Consider the following 8276-nt stretch of genomic DNA (forward strand, 5'->3'; position numbering starts at 1 on the left):
ATGCCTCAGCCCAATAGGGAATGTCCTCTTGGTGTAACGGTCAAGCTGTTGCTTTCTCCCGCGGTAGACCTGGTTCATATCCCGTCGGTTACATTAAGCAGTCTATTCTCTGAAAATAGTCCAGACAGCATGTACCCAACAGTGAGGTCAGTGGGATTGGAGAGAGTCCCCTCTCCCTCTCTCTGTCTCCTCCCGAGTATCATTTCTTACTCGGCAGGATCCGTCCACGTTTTCGGAGGGCTCCTGGCAAGCGGGGAGTCGCCGACCCGCGTTCAATGTGCCGGTCCGCTTAGCGAGTGCGTCCCGCACGCCCCCATGTCTTCTTTTTTTTCATTTTCATATTTTTGAAAAAATAATTTTTCATTTTTTTTTTCTGCTTCAAAGTAGATTAAGTGAAGCTTCACCTCCATTCAGAGCCTGCTGATTTTCACATATGTTGCTCTTTATATGCCCCCCAACCATAATCTGGAAATATATTAATTTCAGACTTCTGGACATAAAACTTACATATTGTGTAAACCACACACAGACATGTGACATCCCTTAGCTAGATGAGCCTCAAACATCAGAGCAATGGCCTAGGCGACAACACCTTGGGTGGGCAATTGTCTTCCAAATGAATGTTCATATATAACACGCCATTCTCCAAATCAATATTTCTATATAACGTGCCATTCTCCTTGCATTATGCTGTTGGGTCAGGGAGGAGGGAGGTTGCAATGCTGGGAAAAACACCTCCACAGCAGATCAACACAGCATTGCAACATTTTTCGAATGAAAGTAACAGCGCCCTTGGGCACCCCTGTAGTTTATTTTTAGTCATTTAGCAGACACTCTTATCCAGAGTGACTTAATATATTTTTTGTGTAATTATTTTTTTCATACCTGCCCCCCAGTGGGAATCAAACCCTAAACCCTGGCATTGCAAATACCATGCTCTACAAACTGAGCCTCATCCCTGCCACAATTCAGACTACTGGACATAATTATAATTCCTATCTAAACCTAACGGCTTGTGAAACCCCCACACAGAGGTGTGAAATTCCTCAACTTGAGGAGCTTCAAACATCAGAACAATGGCCTGACAACACCTGAGACATTTTTTAGGAAGATGGCATCATCTGGTTCTATTGCCAACATGATTAGCTAAGTTATAAAAAAAAGTATATTACAGAGTTAGGCTTTCACAATACCATTCCTGGAAACAGATTGTAATTTTGATGCGCATAGGAATCATGAGTGCATTCAGGTGCGTATGCCACGGCTAAGTTTATTCACAGTAGACAAACAGGCTCATTCTGTTCAGAATAACCCAGGGTATGACGTCATGTCATCTTGTAACTATACATCAAATATAGTGATCATAAATGTTGACACTGTATTTGACATGATTTTTCTAATAAGAAAATTTGAAGTGCACATTTGGACTCATGGGTGTTTTGCTTGCTTGTATGACATCAAAGCAGTATTTATTATAGTCCTCAACGTCTCATCTTTCAAAATACATTTAGTCCTCTGAAGCGTAGAGCCTGTGGTCTGAAGTCATGTATAGCATGTTACTGTACAGCCACTGCGTACCAATTTAATTTAGGCGTTTATCAGTGCCATTTTCAACCTGTATACTTTAAAGGGCTACATACAAATTGTGCAACAATATTGCATTTTTAAAAGCCTGTTATATTAAATGAAGTGCCCAGGATAGAGAAAGAGAGAGTGAAAACAGTGGAGTGAGACAGAACGAGAGAGAAAGTGAATTGTGAGAAGAGAGAGAGTGAAAACAGTGGAGTGAGTCAGAGCGAAAGAGAGAGAGAGCTGTGAAGAGAGAGAAAGAGTGAAAACAGTGGAGTAAGAGAGAGAAAGAGAGAGAGAAAGAAAGAGAGAGAGAACTGTCCACAATGTTAATACACTGTATTCCCAAACAGTTGTACTAGCTCATAAGTAATAAGGTCATAACAGTCAAATGTCGTTATGCAGTTGACCAAACTATAAAGTGTTGAGCTCTGTTGAGATTTATGCCACTTTAATTGAAGAGCGCTCAATATTTTATAGGTAATTTGTGTGGAACGCTCAAAAAGTTTAGGTAGTGTCATGACGTTATCGACGTCATGACGTTCTGGTGGGTGGGTCATCTCTCCCTCAGGAAAGCTGAGTCAGCCATCTTGAATTTGCCGAGATGCGGGGTTGTTTGGGCCGCCCGTGTGGATGTGGAACACAGTTTAATTTGTTTTAATTTGTTTGCAATGCGCACTTTTATGCTGCCCGCTTGAAACCACCACCACCTCCGTTTTTATCATTAGTCTTATTGCCCTCGTTTTCTTAAGCGCCATCTTATCATCACCTCTGATTTGGTAAGTAACTCTGTTTTTTTTTTCATTTTTTTTTTTCAATTGAATTTCGATAGTCTTAAATGTGGAACTGGGAATACATTTGTACAATGTGCACAGTGAATATTTGTTGTAAATAGTGTAAAAATCCAAGTAATTGTAACTTTAGAAGTTGTTAAATATGTGATAAATACGTTACGTTACTTCATCTTACAACGGTGTAACGTTATCAGCAGGTTTCCTGGATGAACTACATTTCCCATAATGCATGTTTGCCCGGGACATTGACGGTGGAGGAAGGTCCATGAGTTTTCGCTGTTCGCCGGTAATGCAAGTGCGTACTGTGATTATACTTATTTCAATAAGTGTCTGCCTTACACAGTAAATATTTTACGTTATCGAGCTGTGTGTACGTGTGTGCTAGCGTGAAACGAACAATGCTAAACAACATAATGTGAGTGTGTTATCATTATGCTAACCAGGCCTGTGTTTGTATTTCTTCCTAGGCTCAAGTGTGTGGTTGTGAGATCATCTCGAAATCCTTTTAACAGTTCAGGTAGGATGTATTATGAAATAGTGTTACTAATGTAATACATTGCTAAAACCAAGTATAGAGTGTATTTGTTATAATTCATTGGTATTAGATTTAAAAGGTGATCGAATAGCTCCTGATTTGTAATGTCATTAATGCATTTCTTTTGAAGCAATGTTTTAAAAAAATGTACAAGTGAATAGGTTGGTTTACTTTTAAGTTTAAATTTCCCACGTATCTCGTTAAAGTTTTGACCAATGAGCTAACTTGTTAAGTTGTGGCCAATGGGAGAGTGGACTGGTTGCCGGGAAAGAAAAGGGAGGGAAAAGTTGAAAGAAGGGAGAGGAGAGACGTTAGTGGGGTTGGTGAAGGAAAAACGACCAAAGGAAACGATAAAGAGAGAACAAAACCATACCTACAGAGTTTTTTAAAGGGAAATCCTGATTTTATTTATATAAGAGAGTGTTTATTATTTAGTTAAGAAAGACCAAGTGGAGACTGAAGCTGCCGTCGCATTGTGGAGACATTCGACATCCTAGAGGTTAGCCTAGCATCGTGCAAGACTTGGAGAGAATTGCTTGTGACGATCAGTTCGGGTTTCCAACAGATGTCTGTTGCTGCTACCGAGTACTGGCTGCATTGATAGCTGTGTTCGCGGTGGATCTTGTGAGGACACCTGCACGGAACTACTATATTTTGCTGAGGCATTATCTACAAGTAGTGAGTAACTACAAATGTGGGGTGGACTTCGGGACTTTATGTATGTCGTCATTTTTTTTATGAGCTCCAACGCGCGCCCAGGGTTTAAGCAAGCTTGCAAATAATTTGGACATGGGGTTGTGGAAAAATCATTGGGGTTTATAATTTGTATTTCTTTTGATGTGATACATTGAACATTTGATTAATATAGATCTTGAACCTTATGTCTGTTGTATTGGTGGAGTTATTTACTGTTTCAGTTTCATTTAATGCATGGGAAAGCATATCCTTATAACAATAACCAAGTCTATAATCATTCTATCTGAAGTTAATACCCTATTTGTCATTCACCCTAGCAAGTTTACAATAGGGATTCTTATTGGAGATGTCCTTCTCACCTAATATCCCATGCTGTTCAGATATTCTAAATAAGGTAATATCGTGAGAGTCAAATTCGAGCCTGGTGAGAGGGTTACACTAATAATTGGTTTTATTTTATGTGTTTCCACAGTCATTCTTTTGCTATTTCTCTAAATGTTTTTATCTCAACTGTGGGGTCAACAGTTGATCACTTGAACCCTTTATTAATACTTTGTTAAATACAAAGAACAACAACAGAAATAGCAGACCTATAAGCACACAACTTTGATGCTTTGCTTGTTAATAACTAACTTGCTTATCTTTTAACATTTTCATTTTTACTATAATTAGTGTACAATGAATGTTTTTGATATTTGTGTAATTATTATTGTAATGGATATTTTTTGTCCATGTAGGAACAACGTGATGTAAATATGAGACGGGCCCTCGTCCTTCGTGCACTTCCTGTGTACCTGCGTGAAGATGCCTCCCAAGTTTTTCAGGACCTGTAATGTAAGTGTACTGGCCTCACTATCAATCCCTTTGCTTAGCTATTCAGTCAGCTTAAACATGACATCACTCAAAGAACTCTAGGAGAACCAGAGGGGCATTCCAGAAAGCAGGTTATGTGAAAACCATCAGTATAGCCAATTGTATTTTTTCCAACAACGTAATTTCAAAGTCCGTGTTTCTAGTTTGTCGCCGCATTGAGTATGAGATAAAATGTTTTTATATTTCATTTTCAGCCGATTTTAAATAAAACAAAATAGCCTAAAATAAAACATTGAACAACATTCAACCACTTCCTTAAAGGCTAATATAAAATAAAGTGATGTTAAATTCAAAATGAAAAGACGACTGCATCTGAAACTCTGTCAGTGATTTATATAACAGCCGCAGCCAGAAAATGTCTGCTTCCTGTTTTCTCCCGTTGCCATGGTGAATAACCGTATCGGAGCTCCATTGATGATGGCTTTTTACTAGTCGTCAGGCACAAGCTCAACTCCGAGTTAACGTACTCTGAGTCAACTTACCTAACTCAGATCAGCTGTTCTGTAACTGAAAACTCAGTTTCACTTCACGGGGTAAGTCAACTCTGAGTTCAGGGTTAGGCTCAGTTTGTTGAACCTCCTTTCTGGAATAGCCCCCAGAACCTGTTTATGAAGTTTCCTTGAGTTGTTATTCTGCAAACTGACATGTAGAAATTACATAAATGAAAAGGTAAGTATAAAGAATTCCACTAAACAAAAAGTATGCTTACAGGTAGGTGTGAAACTAACATAAAATAATAAGCATGTGTAAAGAGAATAGTTTAAACATGTAGCTTAGTTGCAGTCTAAGTGCAAAGTGACCGTAATGTCTAGACATCATTAGCATGATTTGTATCCTTGAGGGGCTGAACTCATTTTTGTATTATTTGTGTTTTATAGTCAGCAGATGGTCCAGACCTCACTGACACTCCGGTGGCTCTCCTGACAGTTGTCACTGATGATACTACTGATGCGGCCCTCTTCAGCCCTGAGAGCATCTGTATTGTCGTGGAAGATGAAATACTTGTGAGTGGTCCCACAAACCTGGCTGACTCATTTCTCCTGCTCTTTGGGTATGTCTATGCACTAGACCTACAGTACCCAAAGAATCTTGAGCTTACATTCACATTTTTCAAAAAGTTGTGATGTGTCTTGAGGACAACAAACCACTGAAAGGCCGTCTACTGACACTGAAGAATGATTTGTTCAATGAGTGAATCACTCAGAATGGACTATTTGTTGAGCTGAGTATTGAGGATGTTTTTAGTTTTTTTCCCCTCTTTACAAATGTAATAATTTGCCTCTTCTACCTCATGTTTAATATGTTACACTGTTTGCCTCTTCTACCTCAGATTTAATACATTGATTGTTAATAGATAAATATCACAACATTGACGTATTGCCAAGCCCAAGTTTTTGTACTGTACTTGTGGGAAACGACTGTTGAATTCATGCACTATACATGTTTAATGTTGTGTGACCTAATGCTTACCTTGATGTTGCCAGTTGAAGTACGGCACAGTAGAAACCAGTACTTTTATTTGAATGTTTTATTTTAAAAAAGTGAGTTGCAGCCTTCAAGGTACAGTAAGTGCCAAAACGTTTTAAATGGCTCCACATTCTAATAGTTGTCATTGCTGTTGAGGATGGATTATAATTAGAATCTTATTGAATTTTATCATGAAGCCTTTGTGAGTTTTTATCATAATGTTTACTGAATAGTGTGATATGGAGACCCAAAATACTGAATCTACCCTCTGTAGCAATGACCACTATCAGAATATGGAACTATTAACACTTAATGTACTTTAAAACACATTTTGTTTTTATGGAGTCATTTCCTTTTCCTTTTTTGTTTTAATTTATGACAAGCACTTTGTTTTGACTGAGCTCCTTTTGATTCGTGCCTTTTTAAAAGCACATTGTGTTGAATAAAAAAAAAGTTAAATTGTCACTGTGGTGGTCACTTTCATGTTTTCTAACATTATTCGCTGATTATAATTGTGTAATGGACCGACATCAGTATTTCAGTTTAGAATTAATTTTGTTTGCATGTCCCACATTATGAGTTGAAGAATATTGAAAATTTTGAGTGTATTTCACACATTATATGAGTTGAAGAATATTTAATATTTTGAGTGTATTTCCCACATTTATGAGTTGAAGAATATTTAATATTTTGAGTGTATTTCCCACATTATATGAGTTGAAAAATATTGAAAATTTTGAGTGTATTTCCCACATTATATGAGTTGAAAAATATTGAAAATTTTGAGTGAATTACTCCCTAATTATAAGTTGAGGAATATCAATATTTATAAGATAACATTGAGATAATTTAAGGCAACTGTAAATATAATTTTTATTTTATGTAAACTTAAAACATTTAAAAACATCACTAAAATATTTTTGTGTAATCTGTTACAAAATAATTTTTGAGTTATGTGAACTTATTAGGGTTTACAGTGTAGGAACAAAGATTTGTGTTCCTAGGTTAGGGCCCTTAATATGGAATACATTAAATAGAGTGGTTAGAATATATAAAGGGTAACAGTTTCTATGAAGTACATCCAGTCGTCTGAAAAAGTTTGGGCACCCCTCTGAGGCTGCATAATAATTTACTCTGTCGTCACAGAAAATGATCCCAGTGGCATGCCATTCATTTTCTAATAAAAGCTGAGTAATGGGCTATTGTCCAGACAAAGATTTTTAGTGTAGCAATATTAAGTTGTATGAAATTAAATCAGATGTGAAAAATAGGCTATGCCTCAGCCCAATAGGGAATGTCCTCTTGGTGTAACGGTCAAGCTGTTGCTTTCTCCCGCGGTAGACCTGGTTCATATCCCGTCGGTTACATTAAGCAGTCTATTCTCTGAAAATAGTCCAGACAGCATGTACCCAACAGTGAGGTCAGTGGGATTGGAGAGAGTCCCCTCTCACTCTCTCTGTCTCCTCCCGAGTATCATTTCTTACTCGGCAGGATCCGTCCACGTTTTCGGAGGGCTCCTGGCAAGCGGGGAGTCGCCGACCCGCGTTCAATGTGCCGGTCCGCTTAGCGAGTGCGTCCCGCACGCCCCCATGTCTTCTTTTTTTTCATTTTCATATTTTTGAAAAAATAATTTTTCTTTTTTTTTTCTGCTTCAAAGTAGATTAAGTCAGCTTCTCCAACATTCCGTTTTTTTCTCTGCTTCAAAGTAGATTAAGTGAAGCTTCACCTCCATTCAGAGCCTGCTGATCTTCACATATGTTGCTCTTTATATGCCCCCCAACCATAATCTGGAAATATATTAATTTCAGACTTCTGGACATAAAACTTACAAATTGTGTAAACCACACACAGACATGTGAAATCCCTTAGCTAGATGAGCCTCAAACATCAGAGCAATGGCCTAGGCGACAACACCTTGGGTGGGCAATTGTCTTCCAAATGAATGTTCATATATAACACGCCATTCTCCAAATCAATATTTCTATATAACATGCCATTCTCCTTGCATTATGCTGTTGGGTCAGGGAGGAGGGAGGTTGCAATGCTGGGAAAAACACCTCCACAGCAGATCAACACAGCATTGCAACATTTTTCGAATGAAAGTAACAGCGCCCTTGGGCACCCCTGTAGTTTATTTTTAGTCATTTAGCAGACACTCTTATCCAGAGTGACTTAATATATTTTTTGTGTAATTATTTTTTTCATACCTGCCCCCCAGTGGGAATCAAACCCTAAACCCTGGCATTGCAAATACCATGCTCTACAAACTGAGCCTCATCCCTGCCACAATTCAGACTACTTGACATAATTATCATTCCTATCTAAACCTAACGGCTTGTGAA

General features: G+C 38.1%; 1 long non-coding RNA gene across 3 annotated transcripts; it reads left to right on the forward strand.

Annotated features, from left to right (window-relative positions):
- Positions 1-1914: 1914 nt before the first annotated feature.
- Positions 1915-6399, forward strand: LOC311117985. 3 transcript variants are annotated; one of them, XR_014611741.1, is made up of 6 exons: positions 1915-2348; positions 2558-2667; positions 2831-2880; positions 3464-3576; positions 4332-4428; positions 5346-6399. It is a non-coding gene; the product is annotated as an uncharacterized lncRNA (long non-coding RNA). The 3 variants fall into 3 exon arrangements; XR_014611742.1 differs by having other exon boundaries at positions 2558-2658; XR_014611743.1 differs by having other exon boundaries at positions 2561-2667.
- The last annotated feature ends 1877 nt before the right edge of the window (positions 6400-8276 follow it).

Source organism: Coregonus lavaretus (assembly GCF_964263955.1).
Source record: "Coregonus lavaretus genome assembly, contig: HAP1_SCAFFOLD_1634, whole genome shotgun sequence".
NCBI classification, from domain to species: domain Eukaryota; kingdom Metazoa; phylum Chordata; class Actinopteri; order Salmoniformes; family Salmonidae; genus Coregonus; species Coregonus lavaretus.